We start from the raw sequence: 26,884 nt of genomic DNA, 5'->3' as shown, positions 1-26,884 counted from the left end.
GGACCGTCAGGGAAGGTCTGACAGGAAGTGTAAAACTGAGCAGAGACCTGGAGGAAATGGGGGAGAGGCAATTGCCGATCCTCTGGTTGAAGCCACTGAATATGATGGGCTATTTTAAATCCCCTGCACCACTCATCAAATTTTATTTCTCAGTCAAAGCTTGCAAAAACTTTCCAGGAAGTTTCAGAGAACTTTCCCTCTGAAGCAAAATGCAGTATCAGTTCAGCTCTAAAAGCACTGAGGAATGAACAGCCCCTCTGGCTGTAAACCTAATGTCTGCAATTTATTGTGTACCCATCTCAGGTGGTAGAATAAATACGCCACATTTCACGGACACAGACGGAGCTTCGTCATGAAGGCAGAGCTTGCAGACAGCGATCAGGGTCTCATGAAAAAAATTCAAGGTGTCAGCAAGCCAGTTATGAGCTGTGTGATCACAAGCAAGTCACTTAAAAATCTTTGAGTCTCAGGTTATCCACATGATAAAGTGAGACTGCATCTGCTATGCTTGGAGTGTAGAGTAGCTGGGACCTGCAAGGACGTGATGGATGAGAAGATGCTCAGAGTATGAAGTCATTCCCCCGAGAGGGTCTTACACTTGGTGCAGGAGCCTCAGAGCAGGGAAAGCTACAGTCCCTGTACTTGGGTTGTTGACAATGCAGAGAGTAAACAGATGCGGGGAGATCCACGAATGAGGCGTGTCTCAAATACACAGGAGGGGCTTCGGAGTCTACATGTGCGGGGCACGTGCTGGGTTTCCCACCCTGGAAAACCTCCTGTGACCCAAGGATAAACATGCTGAACTACATGTTAAAACAGCATTTTAGGGGTGTAGTCAAGCTTGCATAATATCTCAGGGAGTCCTCATGGCACAAATCCACACTGTGCTGATGGCTGTAACTGCCTCAGAGGGACTCTATGACACTGGACCCTGGAGACTTGAGTCACGAGGGAAGCATGGGGATGGCCCCAGGAGAGGGGCTGGAGTCGAGACCCTTAAAAAAAAAGCCACCTCCTGGTAGAGGGAGTGGAAGAGCAAAGAAAATACTGCCTCCCAATGGAGACCGTGGATACAACAGGAGCTGCCCCTGAGAAGGGGAGGCTAGGTCTCAAGTGGCTGCGTTTGTTAGCACTGCTCTGAAAACACACACCCACCCTGGTGGTACTACCCACCCTCCACACACACACACAAAGATAAAACTGCCATCCAGGACTTCCCAGGATTTCAAAGGCACAAAACTAAAATCAGGTAAAACACACCGACAGTGAAACATGTGGTTTGCAGGGGGAGGGGTGGAAGACATATACCCAAGGTTTAACATTCCATATTAAACAGATAGGCAGGATTTGTTTAAAGAAATTAAATTTTTGAGTAAAAACGTATTAAAAGAATGAGACAATCAAAAAGATCAGGCATGTTTGAAAAGCAAATAGAATTTTCACAGTGAAGCATCTCATCAATTGAATTTAAATTCTCAAAGAATGGGTTATATTGAAGGTTCAAAATACCTGAGCAGAAGACAGTCGAATACAAGAGAGGCCTCAATAAACCACCAGAAATTCAACACAGAGTGATTCAGATACGGGAAATATGAAAGACAGTTTAAGTGGAATGGAGGACAGAGTGAGTAAACCAGCTACATTTAAACATGACTTCTTGAAAAATATATAGGAAAAAATATAGTTGGGCCTATATTTTTCCCAGTGATCACATACATATGGGAGAGGAGACCACAGAGAGGGCTAAGAGCTGAAGAATCCATGCTTTGGAATGGTGGTGCTGGAGGGGACTCTCGGGAGTCCCTTGGATGTTGGGGAGATTGGACCGGTCAATTCTGAAGAAGGTCAGCCTTGAGTGTTCACTGGAAGGACTGATGCTGGGGCTCAAGTTCCAGTTCTTCAGTCACATGGTGTGAGGAGCCTACTCATTGGAAAAGACTGGTGATGGGAAAGGTTGAAGGCAGGAGAAGGGGAAGACAGAGAGGAGGAGATGGTGGGATGGCATCACAGGCTCAAAGGACGTGAGTTTGAGCAAACTCTGGCAGATAGTGAAGGACAGAAGCCTGGCGTGCTGTAGTCCATGAAGCCTCAAAGAGCTGGACATAACTTGGTGACTGAACAACAACAACAGAAAGGAGGAAGGAAGGAAAGAAAGGAAGAAAGGAGGAAGAAAGGAAGGGAGAAAGAAAGAAAAGTAGAAAAAGGCACAACTGAACATAATGGCAAAGACTTTTTCAGAATTAACACAATTAACATATGCTGATGGTTTAATAAATCCTACTGCAGATAATTGAAATGAATTAATACCAAGATGCATCAATGGAGAACCCTAACTCAAAGAAAAAGAAGAAGACTGTAGAAGCATCCGGATTACCTGTAAGGAGGTGGCTTGAAATACAGCTTATATTTCAGCAGTAACAATGGGAACCAAGGGGAAATAGAATCCTGTCTCTACAGAGTTGCACTCACGTTTTCAGCTGGGAAACCATTATTCAACAACGAAGGTAGAAGACATTCTTAGATAATTAACACTGGGATAGTTTATCTCCCTAAAGAAATGTCTAGTATATCTATTTTGGAGGGAAGGAAAAAGGTGGATAAAGGATTACTGACCAAAAAAAACCAAAAAAGTGAACACAATAGTAAACCCAAACAAATGCTGACCACAGAGGATAATCATGATGGGTAATTTCTGTAGCTACAGTGCTGTTAATTAATCATCAAAATAGAATTTGAAGACATCCCCTAGCCACACAGGTGTGATTCACCCGAAAGGAGGGAAAATTGTAAAACTGGGGGGGTGGGGTAACTGCCTTGCAGCAGGTACAAGGGTTTCAGAGGCGGAAGGTGCCTTGGCCCTTCCCTTGAAGAACCCAAAGCCCATGGAGGTGAGGAACTTGCAGACTGGTGACTGGCAACACTATTGCTCATGCCGCCGGATGTGTGGTGTCTCTTCCTTCATGCGGCTGACCCCATGACCTCTCACAGGGGCTCCTGAGAACTTCCTGTGGGGATGTCAAGGGATTGGTCCTCCTGTCTTTCGGCCTTGCCCACTTCCTCACGTTTTCCATCTTGCAGTCTCTTCCTCACACTCATGTTCCCTTGAGTAGCTTCTCTCAGCACATTGCCTTGAGAGAGCTTCACTACCCTCAAGGTCAGGTCTAGGCTCTTTGGCGTTCATGGCTCTTCACTCCTGTCCTCCAGTCTTCCCAAGTCAGTTCCCAAATGTGGGATTGGTCCCCAAGCCCTGCTCTCTTCCAACACACGAGTATGTGTGCACACAGGCACCCACACACGGGTGCTTGCTTGCACGATCACACGAACACACCCAGGCAAGGACTCACACACACACACACACACACACACACGATGACACTGCCTGGTTTCCTTCACCATCAGTGCTCTTTCCACCACCCAGGCCCTAGAGACCCTCATGTCCTCTGCAACTGCTACCCCCGCATATGCTCTGCCTCTCCTTGTCTGAGTATTGTTACAGAACAATGTTTGTGTCCCCAAAATTCACGTGTTGAAACCCTAAGCCCCCATATGGCCATATTTGGTGACAAGATCTTCACAAAGTAATTAATGCTCATTGAGATCATGAGGGTTTGGCCCTAAACCCAAAGGATTAATTCCCTTATAAGAAAAGATGTCAGAAAACTTCTCTCTCCTCTCCCTCTCTCTCTCTGGGCATGGGTACCAGGGAAAGAGCTGTGAGATGCAGTGAGAAGGTGGCCGCCTGCTACCCTAAGGGATGCAGCGGAAGCCAGTGCTTCTTGTACCTGCTTCTCAACCTTCCGGCCTCCAGAACTGTGAGCGGCACGTGTCTGGTGTTTTTTCACAGCAGCTCGAGCAGACGAGTGCAGTTGTGAGCACCCATCTGGGTGCCCAAGGCGTTCCGTGTTCACTGCTCTCTCCACACCAGCTGTTCTGCACGTCACTTGTCCTGTTACTTATCTGTCCCCCGTGTCCTACAAATGACTTTAAGGGCCAGCCTTATGCTTTATTGCCTGTATCTCCTTCACAAGGCAGAATTCCAAGAACCGAATAACCCAAGTGCTGAGAAAACATTTGATGAGGGAACAAAAGGTTCCCAATGTCAGGACAGCGGTCTGGCTAAGGCAGTCGGGCACAGAAACTGGGGGTGTCCATTAAAAGATGCGACCATGTATGCGCTTCTGATTTGGCACAAAATAAAAAGCGTGTTCAAAATGATCTCTCTTCTCTTGATAGTCCGTGTGCTTCTTGGCTTCTTTGTCATCAAGATTAATATTTATCAGAATAATTATTTTCAAATAAGATAATAACCAATATTTCAAGCATAAGCTTTCCAACACATACAGGGAATTCTGCACAGTTTCAAAACCATCCATCAAATCCACTGTGGCTTGAGACAGGTAAGACTAAAGTGCCTGAGTTGGAATAGTTTGGTTGTGTATTCATTGGCTTACAGACCGTGCAAGGTGCACTGGATACAGCAGAGCTCAGTCCCTGGGCCCTGAGTAGACGTGAAGATCTTTGGGGCATCTTGGAGACTGGGGTGTGTCCTCAGATACACCGATCCTCAGGCGTGTCCAGCTTTTGTCATTTTAGTCTAGAAAATTCTCCCTAACACGTTCTTTGAAAACATTCTGTTCCACATGGATGCAACTAGAGATTATCGCACTAAGTGAAGTCAGAAAAAAACAAACACCATATGATATCACATACATGTGGAATTTTAAATATGACAGACGTGAACCCATCCACACCACAGAAGCAGACTCACGGGTATAGAGAGCAGACTGTGGTTGCCGGGGGGAGGGGGCTGGGTGAAGCGGAAGTCTGGGATTAGCAGATGCAAACTATTTTTTATATACATATATATATATATATATAAAATATATAACCTATTATATATTATATACAGAATGGATTAACAACAAGGTCCTCCTGTAGAGCACAAGGAGCTATATTCAGTATCTGTAATAATAAGCTGTATTGGGAAAGAATGTGAAAAAGAATATATATGTGAATCACTTCGATGTACAGCAGAAATTAACATAATCTTGCAAATCAACCACAATTCAAGAAAAAAGAAGACCCCAGTTATCACACCTCCGAGGAAAAGTTTCTGCTCCCCTCTTGGATGACATTCAAAGCAGTGACTCTTCATTTGGTTTTTAATTCCTCTAAATGGGTTTGTTCATCGGGCCTGGGCTGGTTGAACTTTTTGCCGCTGACCTTTGCCAGTTTTTGGCGCCTAACCTGTGTCTAGTCTTCCTGTAAAGATCATTAAGCACCTGTCCCTCTGTGACTGCTCAGCGGATGGCACAGAACTGCACAATTTAAAAAACTGAAAAATAGGCTTATTTTTCATCTAGCAGAGGGGTTGAAGAATGCACATGGTTTTGAGATTTTTAAAGATTTTTTAAGATATAAAAACTTCATTGGAAGAATGTTCCTTATTAGAAGGACGGCAAAGAAAAACCTCAGGTCTCAGGGGAAGTATTTGAAGCCCAAGTTCCGTAATGATTTTCAAGTTCAAAGTTGGGCTGCTCTACTCTTGTTAATGAAGCACTCCAGCCCCAGGCTCTGCAGGTGGCTGCAACAGCCCCATTAAGATGGAAGTATCTGTTTCCTTATTAGAGTGTCACCTGCCCGCCCCTCTGCATTGGGGGCGAGTCAATTAGTGTGGGCAGCCGTGAGGAAGACCATAGCGACTCCCGTCTTCATCACTCCAGCTCCAGCATGGCAAAGGGGCTCGGAGGTTAGGGGCAGAGAGGCAGCGGGTTGATGCGAAGAAACACGTGCCTCCTTATCCATGAGAAATACAGCTCCCTTTTAGGGGAGACCTTTAAGGAAATTCACGCGGTTTTAACAATCAAGCCCATGAGCACACAACTGTACATCGTTTATCACAATTTGTCTCTTTTCAAATAGGCCTCAGTCTGGGATGGAAATAGCATAGTGTCCGAATGATTCCTCCTTCGCACAGGGGCTGCTGCAGCCATCATCGGAGATCCTGGATTTGGGGCTCGGAAACAGCCATCTCCTGCCACCCTGCACCCGAGCCCTCTACAGAAGAGGTTCTCTTCCTAGAGAGGCTCAGAGAGAAGGCGTCGGTACCCTCCCCAACGCTTGTTCCCCCCCAGACTTGGCCCCCCAAGAAGCACCTGGCCCAGACCCCCTCCTCTCTGTCCTCCAGGCTCCAGACTGAACCCAGTGATTTTGGCACAAGCTCTGTGGCTGTGGGTGAGCCTGGCACCGTGGGGCACGCAGAGAAAGCAGGGCCTGAGGTGAGCTCTCTCCTCCGTTTAAAGATTCCAGAGAGCTCCTCTTTGCTTCCCTCAGTAAATCCTGAAGGTCTGCCGATGGTGTTGAGAGCCAGCCCTCGAGATTTCAGATCCTCTCCCAGCCCATCTTGCGGGTCTCAGCGGGCCTCACCTTCTCCCTCCTGCATGAGCCAGTCTCTTCACACCCATGATCTTCAGGTCCTACCTTCTCTTCCTCAAATGCCCCCTTCTGTTATTTAATCCATCCAGCTTCTACTGACGCCCGAGTCTGACCCTTTGTGACCCTCCCTGGACCTTCAGGAAAAGCCCACGTCTCTTCCTTACGGACCCTTTATCAGCTTCGGGGGGGGGGGGGACCCCAGAGAAACCACCCCCTGGTACTGTGAGCCTCTGCTTTAAATGGTGGCTCTGCCCCTGGACACCCTCTCCATCCTTCAAGACTCAGCTCAGGCCTGCTGTTCTAAAAACTTGCTCAAGACCCCCGGGTTCCCAGTCTGCTCGGGCTGCTCGCTATAGATCAGGAGGGGCCCTGGGTGTGTTTACTTCCCTCGGTCCCGGAAGCAGGAAGACCAAGATCAAGGCCCCAGCAGCTTTGGTGCCTGGCGAGGGTCTGTTCCTGGTTTGCAGACAGCTGCCTTCTCACGTGTCCTCAGCTGGCAAAGACAGAGCCTCTCTCCTGCCCCTTCTTAGAAGGGCACAGATCCCACGTGTGGGGCTGCACTTGCATGAACTATTCCCCTCTCGCAAGCCCGCCCCAACACCATCATGTCGGGCATGAGGCTCTAACGTGTGAGTGTCCGAGGTGATGAGCACCGCTCCTCCTGTGACTTCCTGGTCACTCTCCTTCCTGTCATGGTTCTTCACAGGCTCCCCATCCTCACACCCAGGCCTGTGGCCTGATGTCCAGGAAGCCCCAACACCTCTCTTTCTCTGGCCCTTGTTTCCTACTTTAATCAGAAGCACACCTTAGGGCCACCGAGTGTCCACTGCCTTAGTTTTGCATGACCAGCCATATCCAGAGCTGCGGGGGAGAAAGAACCATCACTCCATTCCTGTCCCCAACTAGACACGTGGCCGAGGCCCCAGCAAACAAGACCTGGGCTCATGGTGGGGCAGGCCAGGTGCAGATTGGCCCAGCCCCGGGTTGGCCTGTGCTCGGGAAGCGCCCTCTGTGAGCCCGTCATCGGCGCCCAGGAGCAGGAGAGAGGGCACACAGTCACTGGCACATTGCCGTGCCAGCCAGAGCACCGCCCAAGATGCCCAGCTCTGGTGCCAGCCATCGCCCCCCAGGGACACCCAGGTTGTTTCGACAAGGTTCTGCAAGTGAAAGAGAGCAGGCTGAGAAGGGGTAGGAGGAAGGGACTGGTGTTCATAGGGCGTCCCCCAGGCTCCCCGAAAGCACACGAATACCCCACTTCCCAGGTGGAGAACCCAGGGCTTAGGTTCAGCGGCTAATGGCAAGGCTGGGGCGGAGCCCGAGTCCCGAGTCCTCTGATTCCGGGGCCTCAGACCCTCTGCCCTGGGGCCAGGGCCGTGGAGCTCTGCGGAGCGTGCAGACTTCATCAGGGCTGCTGTGATGGGGACGTCCTGGTACCAGCCCCTGACCCTGAAGGCCCCCTTCCAGCTCCCTGCCCGCTGCCGTGCTGTGCCCTGTGTCCACACTCAGACACCTTCATCCTCCACCTAACACCCCCACCTCCACCGCACACCAATCAGTGAGGCTGGCTCTGCTCAGATCAATTTCAGTTCATGCAAAATTTAGGAGGTCTTAGCGGGGAGCGAGCATTGGCCTTTCAATGTGTGCGAGCAGGGGCACCGACTTGAAATCAGGTCAGCTCTCCCTGGAGCAGGACACTGGTTCCACAGCCAGAGCCCTGGGGCTGGGCGGCGTCTATGCCGCCCAGGGTGGCTCTGCTTCACGCTGGTTTGCTCTCCCTGTTCTGCTGGGCGACACCTCCAAGCGTCCCTGGCAGCCTGACCCCAGCTTCATTAAGGACCAGTAAGGGCCAGGGCAGGAGCGTCAGTGGGTGAGGCTGCGGGGGGACCCAGGCCCCTCCAGCCTTGGCTTCAGATGGCAGGCTGAGGTCTTGGCTGGGGCGGAGGGGAAGGGGTCAGCAGCTCCACAGGCAGCAGCGTCTGGGCCTGGGCTGAAGGTGGAGAAATTACCACTCGGCGAATGACTTCTTATCGCCCTTTCAGAGAACAATGCGGCTATTCTGGGCCAAGGCTTTGGGTTTTTGTTTTTTTTTTTTAATTTTTTTCAACTTAAGTTTGAAGAAGAGTTTGATATATATATATATTTTTGCGCTTACTTTTTTATTTAATTTTTTCTCTCGGGATCATAAAGTGAAAGTATTTAAATTCATATTTCAGGAGATAAAAGAAGCCTAACATCTTTCATCCACTTTTATGCATTCTTACTAATTTTTTTTTTTTAAACATTTTGTACTGGCATCCTGAAGGGTGCAATTTCATGAGTCAGGAGAATAAATAACAGATAAAAATAAATGTCGTTCTCAGCAAAGGTGTGAGCTTTCCTTAGGGGTGAAAAAAATAATGAATGCATGGAAGAGGCAACAGAGCCTCGGGACAGAACCTAGCAGCAAGTGGGGTGAGGGGTGTGGACAGTGCGTGGAGTCAGCACCCCCAGGGAGAGCCTGCCCAGGGAACCGTCCCCCTCCCCCTAGGACACACTTCCTTCCGGAGGAGGCGGGTGGTGTTGGGAACACCCTCACATTTCACAGCCGAGTCTTGCTTGGCAGGTTCATTGGACACCGGGAGAGGCAGGGCTGCAGGGGATGGAGACGATCAAGAGGCTGATTTTGCTAACGGAGACTTTTCAGAGCTTGCGATGTGCAGGCAGCATTGCATTGCAGGAATGCGCCACATCTGGTTCCTGAGATTTAGCCAATGACGACTGAGCGGAAACAAGTATCCTTCCTTATAGAGTCGTGGGATCTAAGGGCACGCACACGCGGAGCACCCCGAGCAGTGAACGTGCTGCACACGATGGCCACGGCCACCCTGAGACGTCCCTGCGTCCCAGCTCTGCCCAAAGCCCATCCCCAAGCCCTGAGCTCAGCGGGACGAGAACTCTGGGGCTCCTTGATCATGAGAGTCAGATCTCCACATGATGCTGGCACCCCAGGCTCTGCAGGGAACGGCTCCTTGGCCACCAGAAACATTCCTCTTCCACCTCCACTCCCATCAGCATCATGCTTCGAAGACCTCATACAGCTTTCCAGACCTTTCCTTAAGGGGCAGAGCTCCTCCAGACACAGGCGCTGAAGACCAAGGAAGCAGCAGCAGTGTCTGGATTCATGAAGCGCGGCTGAGCTGGGCCGGGTCTGTCCACCCTCCTCCCTGCGCCTCCAGGCTGGATCCTCAGTGTTTGCAGCACAATCCTGAAATCACTTTAGGGCTGATGTTTTCAAGGTGAAACCCCACACGTGGCTTGTAGGTTCTGAACTATGGGGCCAAATCTGGATGGCCGGCTCTCCCTGGGAGTCTCCTGGAAAGTGTCGTCCAGGTTGACCTTGAAGCTGGTCCTTCTGGGGCTTCAGAATCAGATCTCTGCCCCCAGGGCTTCCTGCTGGATCAGCCCTGGGGCTCAGACACGCCCACAGGACTCGGAGGACCCACCAGGGTTCTGGGCCGCGGGGTAGCAGGGAGGGGGCAGGCAGGAGGTTGCCTCCAGAGTGATGCGAAGGCTGGTGTGGGCGCCAGGGCTGAGGGCGGCCCTGCGGAGGCTCACGGTCCCCACGGGCTCCCCATCAGGGGCAGCCCACGCCTGACAGCTCCACGGTGCCTTCCTGAGTACTCGCCGAGAATAGAAGCAGCCTAATAAGGCAAAAGCACTTTGCCGTCTTGTTGTTGCCGAGAGATCAGTTACAGAGGGAAAGCCTGCCGCAGACTTCAGTGACACTGTCGGCGAGAGAATCGTTCCTCTAGGAACCCTGAGCTGGCGGCGCTGGGACCACGTTCCCCCCGGTCCGGCCTCTTCCCAAGGCTGGCGGAGGTCCTGGGGGCTCGGGGAGCATAGCTGGGCGTCCAGGTGTGCTGGCTGTTAAACAAGGCACCCATCTGCCAGGGGCCAGGGAGGGTCACACCGCTGACACGAGGGGCGGAGGAGCGTAGGTGGGGGGACAGGAAGCCCTGGGCGAAGCTGGGAAGGAGGCTGAGTGCCTCCAGGGGTCCATGGACGGCAGAGGTTTGCATCAGCCACTGCGCCCGAAGAGCGGCAAGTGAAGACAGCCAGCCGTGACAGACAAGCTCCAGGAGCCAGAGATGCTCGGAAGGGCGGCTGGAGGGACGGGCTGACCCTGAGATGCAGTAGCCATCATCACCCACCATGTATGGTCCCCGTGCAGCCAAGCACGCCTGGAACCCTTCCAGGGGCCGTGCTGGTGACCCTGCAAAGGCAGGAAGGCTGTGCACATCTCCCTTTAGAACCAAGGTCCTAAGTCTTCCCCCAAGGTGGGTGGAGGACCCTGCTGTGCCCCCGCCCCCAGCCTTCGGCCTTCCTGCTCCCCAAGCTCCAGTCCCTGTGGACAGAATCCGGCTGCGGCTGTGCTCAGCACCTGGACTGAGGCAGCGTGGAGCCCTGGGGTCCAGGAGACAGGGAGATGCCCGCAGTCTGACGGGGGACTGAGACCCCAGGGCGAGGAGCCACAGGCCAGAGTTGGAGGGGAGGCTCCATGCGGACCACTGCTCTCTGCCCACTTCTCCAGCCTGAGACTCAGGTGTTCATCTCAAAGCCCCTTTTACCCGGGAGGGCGGGACCTTGTCCACCTGGTGACGGCTTGGAGCCCCGACTCCGGGCCAGGCACTGGGCACGCAAGAGCAGGCTTGACCCCGGCCCCTGGTACTGCAGTCTAAGGCTCTCAAGTCGGGGGTGCCCAGAGGGCTGCACCCGGGGGCGGGGTGCGCCCTAGGGGGTGCCATCCCTGCTGCTCCAGGTGTGAGCCCTGGCCCCTCATGAGGACCGGACTGCCCCGGCCCTCCCGACCCTGCCCTGACTTCCAGGCCGCGTTGCCCTCCTGACGATGCCCTGCGTTCCTCTGGCTGGGGTCAAACAGCCGCCCTTTGGTTTTGCTTTTGCTCTCGGACTGAATCACGGATGTCGATTGCAGGCACCCTGGGCTTCCGGGGTGCTCCGCGCGCTCGTCCGCACCCGGAAGGACTTCAGCTGGCCTCCCGGAAGGACTTCAGCTGGCCGGGGGGAAGGAGCGGGCGCTCGGAGGCGGGACGGTCTCCTCGCTGACACGCGTCCGCGCGTGTTGTATGCGGGTCTCCCAGCTGAAGTGCGCACAGAGCGGGACGAGAGTTAGAAGTGGCCGCTGGCAGTGCCGGGGAGGCTGTCGGGAGCCGGGACTTCGCAGTTCCTCCCGGTCTTCCGAGGCGCACGTGGGGCGAGGCCGCCAGTCTCCCTCATGGGTTGGCGGCCTCTGTGACCATGCAGGGCCGCTGCAGGCAGTTCAGGCGCAGTCTCCAGGCCTCTGTGGTGCAGCCCGCACACGGAGTCCAGGTGGACTTGCTCCCGTGCAGGGCCCCGCCAGCATCGCCACAACAGTCCCGAAGAGCTCCAGCCTCCGGAGGAAGACTGGCCGGGACTGGAGAGGGCAGCACCCAGGGGTGGCAGAGATAGAGGCCCGTGCGTGTGGCCCGAGGCTCAGAGCAGCAGAGAGACAGCCAATGGGAGGCTTGTGGGCCCAACACGGCCCCAGAGCCTCCCTCTGGGCCCTTCCAGCAGCAGCCAGGACCCTGCCCTGCGTGGAAACGCACCCAGTCTGAAAACAGATCAGCTTGGCTCCGCAGAGCAGTGGGTTAGAGGAAAGATGCTTTGTCAGAAGTCCAGCTGCGGCTTTGCAGATGGTGCTGCTGTCCAGAGTGGGGAGGGAGGCTGGCCTGCACCAGAGCCTCCCTGCAGGGCAGCAGGCAGTGGCCTGGGTGCTGACCTCCAAGCCAGGCCCTTTGTCCCCTGGCTAGGCATCCCTGGGGTGCCAGCTGGGCGAGAGCCTTGGCGGAGCGCCCTGCTCCCAGCCTGCGTGGGCCTACTCTGTCTTCTGGGCAGGCAGGTGACCTGAGCCTCTCAAGGTCACACAGACCCGCAGCCTCAGAGCCAGTCTCTTTCCTCTGTGTGCCTGCTCTGGCCCTGGGGTGTGACCACCCCGGGGCACGTGGCTGACACTGGGACTCCCCAGGGATGTCCTGGGGCGATGCGGATGCGGGCCTCATTCTCCGTCCCTGCTCAGGGTCCCCGGTCCTGGGGCAGGCCTCCCCACCCATGATCAGGATGGAGCATGTGCACACGTGTGTGAGAGTGGGCCCTGGGCTCTTGGGGGCTGTGGATCTACAGATGTGGCACCCCAGCTTCACCCTCATGTCTTTCCTTCCTCAGTCGCTCTGCACCACAGCCACGCTGGCCTTAACTCATCATGAAAATGCTCACAGCACAGGCCAGGTCTGGGGGGGCCTCTCACGCTGTCAAGCCACCCACTCTGGATCCCTCTGGCCTCCCTGGCCCGAGTAAGCCAGGGGGTGGGTGAAGTCGGCCACCTGCACTCAGCTCGATGCTTTCCCCCTGCCCAGAGTCCTGGAGGTAGAGTCCCAGCGGGCTCCAGGACCCAACTCGCAGCTTCCCCGCCCTCTCCAGCTCTCAGGATGAAGCCTGAGGCCGGTCTCTGTGCTCTGGCCTTTACTAGTCTCTGAGCCGTTGGCTCCCACTCATGGAACCGGAGGGACCCTCCCCAGGCCTGGGGCTTTCCCGCTGTGACAGAGACCCAACTGCAGATGTAGAAATGGCCGCAGGCTGCTCCCATTAGGCTGGTCGGCTAAAAGCTTGTCCCCCGTCCTGAGTGTGGAGGACCGCCTCCTGCATCCCCCTGATCCTGGCGGCCAGGAGGACCAGGCGGAGCTCTATGCAGGCCACGTACTTTCCTGGGACTATGCGACGGTCAGTTCCGGATTTGCCCATCTGCACAAACAGGCTGCTGCTGAAGGACTAAATGGAGACAGTGATGATGATGGTAAAGCTATGGCTGCCAGGCCTGGCATGCCAAGTGGGCACTGAGCGTGAGCTGTCACCATCATGAGTGAGCGGAGGACAGCAGGACTCCAGGAACCACAGCCAGTGAGGGTGGAGAGGCGAGCGGGAGGGAGCCGGGGCCGACCAGCGGGGGCTCCCAAGGGCGTCCTGCAGGTAGCCTGGGAGAGGCACTCCCCCACCCGCCAGGAGAAAGAGCCCCGGTCCTTCGCTCAGAGCAGTCCACTCGGCTCAGATGCAGATCCCCACCAGCGCTGCTCCAGCCTCCAAACCCACCCCCGGGGAGACAGTGGGCACCAGCTCAGCGGGCACCCATTCTGTGGCCCCAATATGCCGTCACGGAATTGCGGGCATCCTCTCGGCTTCAGCACTGACGCCTCGCGGTGCGCTGCCCTGCACCCCCTCTGCCCCCGGAACTTACTGGAGAGAGGTTCCTCTTCAATACATACGGGACTCTGCTCTTGCTTTATTTTTATTTTTTTTATTTTTACAGATTAAAGACTGGAGAGCATCTCCTTGTGGGACCCCAGCGGCCTCTGTTCGTAGACATTCCCTTGATTCCTGGCCTTTTGCTACCGTGAATCCTGCCGCCACCAATACCTGGTCATATATTCTTTGGCACATGTGTAAGAATGTTTGTACAATAAATTCCTAGAAGCAGAACTGCTGAGTCAAAGGGAGAAACCTCAGTAATTTCACGAGTGTTGCCAGACTGTTGAAGTGGTTGGTGATTTATAAGTGTGGCTGTCTACCAGCGCCCTGCCAACGTACGGAGACATCGGTGGGGTTTTGGTTTATTTATTTATTTTGCTTTTCCGACCTGCTCAGTCGAAAACAATATCTTAATGTAGTTTCACTTTTTCTAGTCTTTTGTGATGAACTGAGAATCCCTTCTTTTGCTTAAGCAACATTTGCATCTCCTTTTTTGGCCAAATCTTCACTCATATCTTTTCATTGTTTATTGAGTTAGTATTTTTCTTAACGACTTGATAACTGTCTTTACATTTTAAGAAAATTATCCCATTGTAATGAATATAGACATAAATCTTTATCTATAAAGAAACATGTCTACACTTTTTACTTTCTATTTCTTTCTTGATATCTTTTGCCATGCTGTTTAGAACATTAATGACGTTGGTGGGATTCATCGTGTTTTCTTCTGTCTTTTAGTGTCAGTGGTGGTCTCTTAGAGAGGGCTCCCTGACTCTAAAATCGGTTCCTAACATGCCCACGCTTTTCAGAGACCTGTGTTCGCTCAGGTAACCGGGAGCGGCCCTGCACCTGGCGGTCACTGGTGAGTGAGCTGTGGAGGGCGGGCGTCGTTTGGGACTTGCCGCCTGCGAGTGTGGGTGGGGCACTGCGGGAGAGGCTCGCGGAGTCCTGCTTTCGGGGTCTGGTCTCCGCCAGGCCCCACAGGCAGTTCTGGAAGGCAGCTGGCAGCACGCGCCTCTCCCCCACTCCAGGGCAAAGAGAGTGCACCGTCCATCCCCAAAGGGCGTTGGCTGCAGGTGGCTCCCAGGCACCCGGGTCCCCACAGACAGGGGGAGCCTCTAGGGAAGGCAGTGGGAACCCTTGGCACCCAGGTCTGCAGCAGCCGGGTAGGTGTGCACAGCCTGGCACGGGGGCCTGGGGAGGCCTCCGTCAGCCACACTTCCTTCCTCCCTCCTCCCCTCCTCTTTCCCTCCTCCCCTTCCCTCCCTCCTTCTTTCCTTCCTTCCTTCTTCCCGTCCCTTCTAGCTTTCTTTCTCTTATATCTTTAAGCAATCCACTGAGAATTTATTTGATGCGAGTCATAAGGTAAAGTCTCATCTGATTACCTCCAGGCATTTACGGAATTGTCCATTTCCCCCCACTGCTTTGAAAGGGTGCTCTTATCGTGTGTTAATCTCCTATGTGCACTTGGGTGAACTTCTATAGCACATTTCACTGCACTGATTGATTATTTATATTCCAGTACCACATTGCTTTAATTAGTGTAGCTTTATGTTATGATAGCTGGTAAGTAGTGCAAATTCTGACTTTTTAAAAACATGTCTCTCTTACATTCTTGCTAGTTTATGCAAATAGTTCAACTTGAGATTACATATTTATTATATCTATTATGTATGTATGTGTGTGTGTTAGTCTCTCAGTAGTGACTGACTCTTTGCAACCACAGGGACTGTAGCCCACCAAGCTCCTCTGTCCATGGGATTCTCCAGGCAAGAATAGTGGAGTGGGTTGCCATTTCCTTCTCCAGGGGATCTTCCCAACTCAGGGACTGAATCCAACTCTCTTGCATTGCACTGGATTCTTTACCATCTGAACCACCAGGGACAAGCTTGTGTGTGTATATTACACACACTCCACACTCACAGCACTGGAGATAGAAATGAGTATGCAACCATGACTGGAATAGTATGCATTGGTGAGATCACTTTAAACTCACATATTTCTCAGGAAAATCCTGTATTTCCCAGACATCTAGGTGCGTCTAGGCTGCTTCTCCAAGATCATTCGGTGACTTTCCATTTGTTCAAATAGTCTCTGGGTGAATCCTTCAGCATTGTTTAACACTCTTCTTTGCATAATTTTGCACATCTCTATTTGGGTTTATCCCTACACACTTTTATAGTTTTATGCTCCTAATATAAATAGAATACTTTCTTTAATTTTATCTGTCTATACTTTTTTAAATATGAATTTTTGACACATCAAAATGATGTAACACACCCACATACATATATGAAAGACAGAAAATCAGAGAAAAATTACATAAATGAGAGAATAGAGATATTAAATTATGGAAATATGAAAATAGAAGATGGGCTGGTGAAAATTTTAGCATCAATCCGACAGGAAAAGAGATATCAGCATTCTTGGAGGTGCAAATAAATCTGTGAGCAAAGAAACTCGACATGGGAGCTTTGGGAATTTGTGTCTGGAAACAGTGAATCTGAGCAGGCAGTTTCTGGTGGTAATTTCCTGGGTATGAGTTATGTGTGGTTTTTATCAGCAGACTTTGTCTCATTCTCTCCACGGGACCTCTGGATGGCCCCGAGGAACTCTGGGCTCATTTATAAGTGTGTAGCCAGTTCCTGAATCAAGGAGTGGAGACGCCCGGTCAGTGATGAGTCTGGATTTTATCTTTAAGCAGACTGAACAATTTGAAAGTGAACTCCAAAATTCACCTGCTCATACTGGAAAATGAAAGGTGGGAATAGAATGTCCCATAAGAAAAGATTTTTGGATTCAGAATAGGACATGATAGATAAAAGACTTTTTAAAAGCCGTATGCAAAGGTAACGTTTTCATATCTGTATTGATAAGTGAGATTGGTGTGTATTTTTCTTCTGTGCTCCTGGACTGTTTAAATAGCAAGAGAGACTGAGTCAGAGGAAAGGAACCCTTTTGTGCCCTAAAGAAGGCTTTTGGAGCCAATTAGGGTCACAGGGAACAGTGGTCAAGCTGGGGAAAGCACACAGCACGTTATTAGCGTGGAGGGAGACGACAGAACGAGCCAGCATGGTCTTAGGAAGAAGGTTTCTGGGAGAAAAATGCGGAGACTCATTATCGTTCAAGAGTCAGAAACAACGTTTGGAAGAAAATGGAATATAAACTCAAGAGAAGCAATATAAATAGCAAAGCTTTGTGTTCCTGTGTTCACGTCAAGAACTTGTCTGAGGATTGTGTGATAATTTTGATTTTGGGAGAAATCCAAATATGGGCAACATGAAAATAACATAAAAAGCAGCATCTGAGAATAAAATGACATGATGTTGGGAAGGATTTCGTAAGTCATAAAGTGCTATTAAAATGTTAGGAGACTCCTTTGTCGTTAGGTAGCCAGGTTGTACCAAGGTCAGCACTTTTTCATTGAAGGGTGACCATTGATTTTGTAATAAATTCAGGTAAAATCCCATCCTTACAGAGTGAAGTATGTTACACCCTGCCAGATAGTTTGCAAAAGGATAAGACTTCCATGGCAATACACTGCTTTTCTGGTTGAGGAAGTATATATATTATATGTATGTATGCTGCTGCTGCCGCCAAGTTGCTTCAGTCGTGTCCGACTCTGTGCGACCCCATAGACGGCAGCCCACCAGGCTCCTCCATCCATGGGATTCTCCAGGCAAGAACACTGGAGTGGGATGCCATTGCCTTCTCCAATATAAGTGTGTGTGTGTGTGTGTGTGTGTGTATTTTCCTCTGGCGATATTTTGGAAATTTTTTTCCCTTTTGCTTTTGTTTTGCTGAGTTATATAAGTGAAAGTTTTAAGTTTTAAAAGAAAGAAATGAGTGTATATGGTCAATGAGATGCTGTTATAATAACACTTATTACCCAAACCACCAGGCCTGCTCTAACCCTTCCCCCTTGCTTTTTCTCTTTTCCAAGCCTGATGCACTGGTTTGGTCGCTAAGTCGTGTCTGACTTTACGACCCCATGGACTGTAGCCCGCCAGGCTCCTCTGTCCATGGGATTCTCCAGGCAAGAATACCAGAGTGGGTTGCTGTTTCCTCCTCCAGGAGAGCTTCCCGACCCAGAAATAGAACTTGGGTCTCTTATATCTCCTGCATTGGCAGGTGGATTCTTTACCGACTGAGCTATGAGGGAAGCCCTCAAGTCCGATGTAGCAAAGTTGAAAGATGAGGCTCTGCCAGCCTCCTATTCCCTGTCTTTCTCCCCACTCTAGACCCGTACTTCCCAGCCTCCTGTCTGCCCAGCACCGCTGGTGGTGCCACTAGGGGGGTCCAGTCATCCTTCAGTACCTGGTGCATAACGACCATGTCAGTATGCCACGGGCCATGACTGGTTTCTCCGTGGTAGCAACTGTTATTTCGCTTGTTATTTCCCTCTCAGTACTAAGTATGACCAAGAATCCTTCCAGAGATCCCCTCAGAGAGCTGTAAGCCGACCACCGTGCCAGCAGAGTGGATACCAGTTTCCACGTGTGTTGTTCATGTCTGGCCCCACACAGCACCCGCTTCTGAGGATGGGCCTCCTGGGGTCTTCCAAGATGTCTTCAGCTTGCTCTCACGGTGGGTCCCCAGTTTCCTGGATCACAGGCCTCCCGGGCCTACCCCCTGGATTTCTGGAGGTCGTCCTGAGAAAATGTGTAATCATTCATAACGTTCATTCACCCAACTTGCATTCATGAGTACATGTTGTGAAACAAGCAGTGTTCTAGGAGCAGTTTGCATATAACTCATGTCCAGCTCGTTCTGAACCCACAGACTGCAACATGCCAGGCTTGACTGTCCTTCACTGTCTCCCAGAGTTTGCTCAAATTCATGTCCACATATGGGCTTCCCAGTTGTCCCAGTGGTAAAGAATTAACCTGCCAATGCAGGAGATGTGGGTTTGATCCCTGGGTGGGGAAGATCCCCTGGAGAAGGAAATGGCAACCCACCCCAGTATTCTTGCCTAGGTAATCTCATGGACAAAGGAGCCTGGTGGGCTACAGTCCATAGGATGGCAGAGTCAGACACAGCTGAGTGACTGAACACACAGACACACACACACACGAATCTTTATGCAAAATAAGCTCTGTTGTAAATGTTAATAATAAAAGCAGTACCTGTGCACTTGCTTCCCTTCTTGGAAACAGAATATGGCAGACCTAATACTCCCCATCGTACTTCCTCCTCACCCAGCTCCACCCACCAAGGGACCAAAGAATCTGGACTTGGCTTCACTAGCCTTTCAATGTCTTTAATCATTTCCCCCATTTAGCATGTATCCCTAAGCTACGAATTGTTTACTTTTTCTTGTGCGCGTCATGGGAGCGGTACCAGTGTCTCTGCAGTCTTCTGCACGTTTCTCCTGTCGTTCAGTGGTGTGAAGGTCTAAGATTCATGCATATAGATGGACATGACTGTGCTTTATTCGATGTTCTGGTTCTATAGTGCAGACTCTTTTTATCACAATTTATTCATTCATTGCCCTATTGACATTTGGATTGTTTTCAAGTTTTATGCTACTGCAAGCCATGCTACGGTGAATACTTTATATGATTCCTGCTGTGCTCGTATACATTTTTGTATCTGATTATATCTTTTTTGGTTCAGGTGTATATGATTACAATGGCTTTGTTGAGTCAGAGGTTATAAATATGTTTACTTTTTGTAAGATAAAATCTAATTTTTTTCATTACTAAAGTGTTTGTGGCACCCCACTCCAGTCCTCTTGCCTGGAAAATCCCATGGACAGAGGAGCCTGGTGGGCTGCAGTCCATGGGGTCGCTAGGAGTCGGACACGACTGAGCAACTTCACTTTCACTTTTATGCATTGGAGAAGGAAATGGCAACCCACTCCAGTGTTCTTGCCTGGAGAATCCCAGGGACGGGGGAGCCTGGTGGGCTGCCGTCTCTGGGGTCGCACAGAGTCGGACATGACTGAAGCGACTTAGCAGCAAAGTGTTTGTAACAAACGGTATTTAAGCACTGCTATTATTTCATACATTTGTCTACAAATGTCAAAATTATGTCAATCTTTCTGGCTTAAAACATGCATCATTTTAAATTCTCATTTCTCTGATTATTAATCAGGCACGTTGTTGATTAATGTGTCAGGTATCCTTTTCACTTCTTCTTCTATAAAATGCTTATTCATATATTTTGCCATCGGTTTTTTTTTAAACTATTGATTCTTTAAAAGATTTTCATTTTATATTTTGGATTTTGTTTCTTCATCAATCACATGAATTGCTAATACATTTTGTGGATTGAATTTTACCTCCTTTTATGGTGACTTTTCAAAAAAAGTTACGTTCGTTCATGATTTGCTCTGTTACCGTTCTTTTTAATTAGTACTTGAGGTGTTACTAACTTACAATGTGCTGATCTTAAGTGTTTGTATACTTGTTATTATTCTTTAAAACCTCTCCTGGAAAGTCTCATATTTTTTTTACAGATGTTTAAAGCTTGTCATTTACGTTTGAGTGTGTAAATCCCCTGTGTCCTCATATCATAGCAGAGATCTGGTGATTTTATCATTTTCCTGTAGTTACCGGTGACCCAGCATGATTCACTGATGAGCAGTTCTTTACCCACAACCTGAAAACCTTACTCTGCTGTATGTCAAGTGGCCGTGGGTGCTGGGGGCTGAGATCGGGGGCCTGTTGTTTCTATTTTCATAAAGGCAGTAGGTTTTTGGTCTCTTTTTCTTTTTTGAGGAATATGTTTTCACTGGGTTGAATATTATAGTTGAGAAGTCTTAAATATCTCTCCCCCTTTAGATGAATCAATCTTTCCGCATGCATGTTCAAAAATTATTTATTTTAAATTCAGTGAATTTTATTATGAAAGGATTCAGTGATGATTTGTTCAACATCAATTTTTCTCAGATTTTGAGATGTCCTCCTTTTGATGGGTAGATTAAAGATTCCTATAATATCTGAAATAACATTTGGAATTATTTCTTTACCTTTTCAAATCCATTATTGGGATTCTTTTTTAAGGGACACCACTTATCTGTACGTTGGAATTCACTTTTTTTTTCTGCCCTTCACGTCTCTGATTTTCTCTCCATTCCTGAGTTCTGGTTTTTCCATTTCATCATGCCTCCTCCCCACGCCCCTAAACTGGACAATTCTCGTTCATTTATTTAACGAACACTCCATGCCAGGTACTGTTCTATCACAACCCTGACAACTTACCTGCGTTTATGGTGATTAATTTTAACAATGGAGGCAGATCATGAGCAGCAAATACATTATTTAAACTCAGGTTGCTTCATTCCATTGAGACAAGGGAACCATGGTACGGGCAAGGAGCGTGACAAGGAGCCTCTCCAGGAAGGATGGTCAGAAAAGCTCCTCTGAGATGATTAGATGCAATAAAGACCTGAGCTGAGAAGACACCTGAATACCCCAGGAACACACGTCAGGCACCACACAGAGCAAGCGCCAGCAGCCAAGAAAGTGACCGCTGGGCACAGTGAGGTCCAGACAGGTGGCCAGCAGGGCTGGGGGGAGTCCAGCAGGGGGTAGTGATGATGCCGAGGTCGCAGGAAGGAGCAATGCTGTCATCAGAGTATTTCATGCAGAGTCAAAGTGCAGATGGTTGTGCTTCCCTGGTGGCTCAGACGGTAAAGTGCCTGCCTGTCTGCAGTGCGGGAGACCCAGTTTCGATCCCTCGGTTGGGAAGATCCCCTGGAGAAGGAAATGGCATCCCACTCCAGTATTCTTGCCTGGAGAATCCCATGGATGGAGGAGCCTGGTAGGCTACAGTCCATGGGGTCTCAAAGAGTCAGACACGACTGAGTGACTTCACTTTCACTAAAGTGCAGATACTCTTAAGTGTTCAAAATTCACCAAAGGAAAAAAAAAAAAAAGATGAAGCTAAATGATATATACCCAAAATGATAAAGCATATTTAAAAAAATAAATATATTTTTTAAAATGTAGTTAAGTACACATTGCTGTTCTATAAATGGGAGAAAATAAGATTAAAGTATTAGAAGTAAAATAAATACTGCATAGGATAAAAATAATCACAAATCTAAAAATCCGTCTATTTCTTTAAAACACAATCATAAGAAACACTATTTCCCGTTGATTTCGTGATGGCTGAACATCGAGTTGCTTTACACATTTTTGGTGAAAATATTTTCATCTGTTGAAAACCTCTTTCTGACTCAAGAGTGAGGAGATAGTTATAAGGTAACTCGGGTTATACTTTATTTTTTTGAACTTTCTAATCTGTAAGTAACTCATTTGTCATCTGATAATCTTGAGCTTATTTTGAAGAGGTATTTTTTTTCAAAGACTGGAATCTTGTTATTGCTGCCATGATATCTTTATCTTTTTATTGATGGCATGATTCTTCCCGTTCATCTATGTCTTCTCTGTTTCTCTCCTGTGTAGATGGACATTCTCCGCGGTCCCATATCCATTTCAATCTGTCTTGTTTGTACTCCAATTCTTCAGAAAGCTTTCAGCCTTTGGAAAGAGCCTTTATGGAAATAGAAACGTCATGGTGCTGCTTGCGATGCATGTATCCCTGCTTCTCCGCCCCACTCCCAGATTGTAGACTACACTTTGTTCAGCGTTTTTGCTTACACTGGATGATTAAGTCGTTGATCTTCATCTCGAGATATAAATTGTTCAACTTGAGTGGTTTTTTTGTTAAGATTGAAACACTGATATCCCAGCCCATCCGAGACAAATGCCTGTGTTTCCATCTTTAAAACCAGCGTGCCTCCTGAAATTCTGGACCCCAGCGGAGACTGTGTGGGGTCTTAGGCCAGGAGAGGCCTAAGGACTTTGTTCTAAATACAAGGAAACCCCAACTAGGCTTCAGGTAGGAGGGGGATATGATATATTTACCCTGGGTAGGGAACAGACCAAAATGGAGATACAGCCCCTGCAGTAAGAAGTGATGAGAACGGCTCAGAGTCAGGGGCAGCTGGGGTTTCTGTCGAGATGACGATGGGTTATGGGGTTAGAAAGGAGAGGGGAGTCGTGGGTGACTTTAAGGCTTTGCCTCCACAGTTTGGTGAATTTTGGATGCTCACTGAGTGAGAAAGAACAAGAGAGATCGTAAAGGAGGAGAGACAAGAATTTTACCCTTGGGTGTGCTGAATCTTAGAAACTCGTAGATAACAAGCGGGGATGTGGGGTGGACATTTGTGTGCACAGTTCCTGAGCTTAAAGATGAGAGAGGAATGGGTGACAGAAACCCAGGACTGGATCACAGAGGTCTCCTGGCATGGCAGGAACAGAGGAGAAAGGGGGCCCAGGGAGGGGACCCCAGAGAAGCCAGAGCGAAGGGCTGTGATGAGGAGGAGGGTCCATCAGGGGTGGGAAGGGCTGGCTGAGGAGGCGGGGGCGTGTCCAGCTGGCCAGGTGCCCTGGACCCAAGAGCAGGCGCCGCGTTGGGGAGGGTGCGGTGGGTGCCATCAGGCTCTGCCAGGTCGAGGGCGATCACTGTTGGACGCAGCAACACAGATGCTGTTTCTGTTTTAAAATGCGATTGAGCAGAGTTCAAAAGAGACTGTGGGCGAGAAGGCAGAGAGAGGACTCTTGTAAAGAATTTTGCCATGAAAAGGAGCAAAGAAATGGGTCAATACCTGCGAAGAAACGTGACATGAAATGATTCTTTCAGAGTCATTTAGAGAACATTTGCTCGGATGAGGGGATATCCGGAAGAGAAGGGAGCGCTAGCAATGCTGGAGGCGACGACGCGAAGTCCTCGGAAGGGGACACGGGGCAGGGGCACAGGTGGCGGGCGCGTTGCCTGGAGACGTGCAGACGCGGGGCTGGGGCAGGGCTCCGGCCCAGGGCTGCTGGGGAGGGACGCTCAGCTTCTCGGTGGTGGGAAGAGGACCTTAGGATCGTTTCTGAGTTTTGCGTGTGAAATAAATGGGTCATAAGACGGGGTGAGGCACTTTGGATAATATTAAGTGTTTAAGCAGAAGGAGGTGATGGAAATTCACCCTAAGGGAGGGTGCATTGGTTGGGACGAAAGCAGAGCTGAGCCCCACTCAGGGGTGAAGCGTCTGGGGAGGGTGGGCGTCAGCCCGAGGTTCATGAACGTGGATGTGGTGCCAGTTTGCACCCAGATGTCCGTCTCTCTGCAGCTGGTTCCTGCGCCCCGAGCACATCGCGGGGGCAGACCACAGGGATGGGGGAGAGGGCAGGGGAGGAAGGGGTTCTAGCCTCTGGGCAGAGAGCTAGGCCAGGCGTGATGGGAGGCTGTTCGGAGGTTAGCAGCGAGACGCGGCCTGCCTGCTCTCCTCTGCGTGGCATTTAGCCCACGTTTCCTTTCTGTCACGTGTTCACTTTTGTCTCCACTGTCTGTTCTCAGCTCTGCCCGGCCGTCTTCTGTTGCAGTATCTCTGGTTATAATAACTTCCCCCCGACCTGTTTCTTTAGAAGAATCACTTCATTTTGTTCATTGTTGTTTTTCTTCTCTTTGTGGTGATGTGCTTGGTTAAAATGTTTAGCCTCTTTACGCAATTTTTTTTTTTTTTTGGTGAATACTTTTAGTCTGCCTCTTCTTGTCTACAGTCTTTTATTTTTCAGTCTTTGCACACATGCGATGTTGGTTCTCTGTTGATTTGTTTCTACTTGTTAACGAAAGAAGTTTTCTCAGACAACTTAAAGAGGGGAGGGTCGCTCCGGGAACGCCCCAGCTGCCAGAATCTCCCTGGAGCTGTGCCTTGGGCTCCTCTTTCCCCTCCCCCGGCCTCACAGGGTGACTGCTGGTCAGCGCTATCATCTTGCGTCCTTAGGGCCAAACTAGGGCCATGGATACCCAGGCCACCAGTCTGCACACGCTTCCCTGGGGGTGGTTGGTTTATCCCTAAGCTGTGTGGCCCTGTTTTTTGTTTTTAATAAACTTTTAATTTTGGCACACTTAAACTTCCACAAAAGTTTCATCCATCCCTTTACTTTTAAGGTTCCCAGTAGGAGCATGTGCTCAATTTCCATTGCATTTTTCATCTTCATTTTAAAGCACATATGTCATCATCATAATCTAAACAGCTTGCTTGTCTTATTCCCAGTGTCCGTCAGTATCTCTCACGTGACCGTGATCCGTGCATTCTGACGCTTACAGACGAGCTCCCTGTCCACCCACCTAGCAACACTCATCAATCCGTGTCCAGCGTGGCTGTCATGAGACTGCAGGGATGTTTTTGAACGCCTTTGGTGCAGGCATGCGAGAGTGTCACTTGGATAAACACCCCAAGGTAGAATACCGGGGGGCCGAGACTACATCACCCTTCAGCTTTAAAATACAATCCCAAGCTCTTTGCACAGGGGATTGCAGCAGTTACAAGCCGAGCGGAATCATCTGTGCATCCGTGTCTCCCAATTACGTCATTTCAGTCTGTAAAAGTTATCACCAGTCAGACACTGTAGAATGCGGTCCTAAGTTGTATTTCTCGGTTTGCTCACGATGGCAAAGTGTTCATATATTTCTCAGTTCTATGTGTTTGCTCTTGAACAAAACATTCATCCCTTAATGTTGACCCACTGCTGCACTGGGACATTTTGTTTCTGCCACTGAAATAAAAAAAGACTTCTTCATGCATTTCTGTTATCAACTGGTTATTTCTATGTTTTCCAAACTTCTTCTCCCACATTGTAGCTCACTTTCTTATTTTCCTTAAGTTTATTTCAATAAACAAAATTTTTGAATTGAAATATACCCAAATGTCTTCATTGAAAGTTTCAATTAATGCATTTGATGTGTCTTATTTAATAAATCGGTCCTTATTCCGCTTTTCCTTGCTCCTATTTCCTGTGAGAAGTTTTAAAGTTTTGTTTGACATGATTAAATACACCAGCAGGCATAGTCTTCGATTTAATAAGCTGATATTGTTCCTTTGTGCTCAGTGGTCAGTCATCTCCGACTCTTGGCAACCCCATAAACTGTAACCCTCCAGTCCCCTCTGTCCGTGGGATTCTCCAGGCAAGAGTACTGGAGCGTTGGCCACTTCCTCCTCCAGGGGATCTTCCCGACTCAGGGATCGCATTTATGTCTCCTGCATTGGCAGGCAGATTCTTTAGTGCTGAGCCACCAAACGCTGCCCCCCACCATTGATACATTATTATTAATCAAATATAGTAGATTCATATTTCCTTAGTTTTTGCTTAATGTTCTTTGCAAATCTTTTCTATAATCTCTAAGAATCCTTCTATAGATTAAATAGATTTCTGCGCTAACAATTGTTTACTCTGAAATTAATAATGATTTTAGTATTTTCTTTCATTTTTTATGTTCTTATTTTTTTTAATTTCTTTTTTGTTGTTGTTTACTGGTATTTGGGCTGACTAGAAAATTCAGCACAGATTTAACAAAGTTCTGATCCTATGAATAAAATAGGTAACGAATGAGAAGGTCCTGTGTAGCACAGGGAACTCTATTCAGTGCACTGTGTGACCTGAATGGGAAGGAAATCCAAAAGGGAGGGGGTGCATGTATATGCATGGCTGATTCATTTTGCTCTACAGCAGAAACTAACAGAGCACTGTGAAGCAGCTATACTCCAAGAAAAATTAATTTAAAAATAGTCCTGACGGCTGACTTTTATGCCTCATTCTTGATTTTGAAAGAACCGTTTCTAAGACGCCCCTCTGTAGGATAATTTCTTTCCACGTATTTCTGTTTTTTGACTGGTTTATTGTAATGCACATTATTTTCCAGATAAGACTCTCTTGTCATTTTCTTATTTAGAAAAAGACTTTTTAAACCATAAATGAGGGTTCATATTTTTAAGTAAACTCTCTGAAGTATGGCTTCCCTGGTGGTTCAGATGTAGCAATCCTTATCAAGCTACCAATGGCATTTTTCATAGACTAGAACAAATAATTTCACAATTTGTATGGGAATACAGAAAACCTCAAATAGCCGAAGCAATTTTGGGAAAGAAGAATGGAACTGGAGGAATCAACCTGCCTGACTTCAGGCTCTACTACAAAGCCACAGTCATCAAGACAGTATGGTACTGGCACAAAGACAGAAATACAGATCAATGGAACAAAGTAGAAAGCCCAGAGATAAATCCACGCTCCTATGGACACCTTATCATTGACAAAGGAGGCAAGAATATACAATGGAGAAAAGACAATCTCTT

At 49.1% G+C, this 26,884-nt stretch overlaps 1 long non-coding RNA gene across 1 annotated transcript; it reads left to right on the top strand.

Moving 5' to 3' along the window:
• Positions 1-22,095: 22,095 nt before the first annotated feature.
• On the top strand, positions 22,096-25,338 carry LOC132345372 (uncharacterized). The gene is made up of 2 exons (XR_009494722.1): positions 22,096-22,602; positions 24,809-25,338. It is a non-coding gene; the product is annotated as an uncharacterized lncRNA (long non-coding RNA).
• The last annotated feature ends 1,546 nt before the right edge of the window (positions 25,339-26,884 follow it).

This window comes from Bos taurus, chromosome 5 (assembly GCF_002263795.3).
Source record: "Bos taurus isolate L1 Dominette 01449 registration number 42190680 breed Hereford chromosome 5, ARS-UCD2.0, whole genome shotgun sequence".
Lineage (NCBI taxonomy): Eukaryota > Metazoa > Chordata > Mammalia > Artiodactyla > Bovidae > Bos > Bos taurus.
The sequence above is the reverse complement of the archived record's forward strand: the minus strand, read 5'-3'. Positions and strand labels throughout refer to the sequence as shown.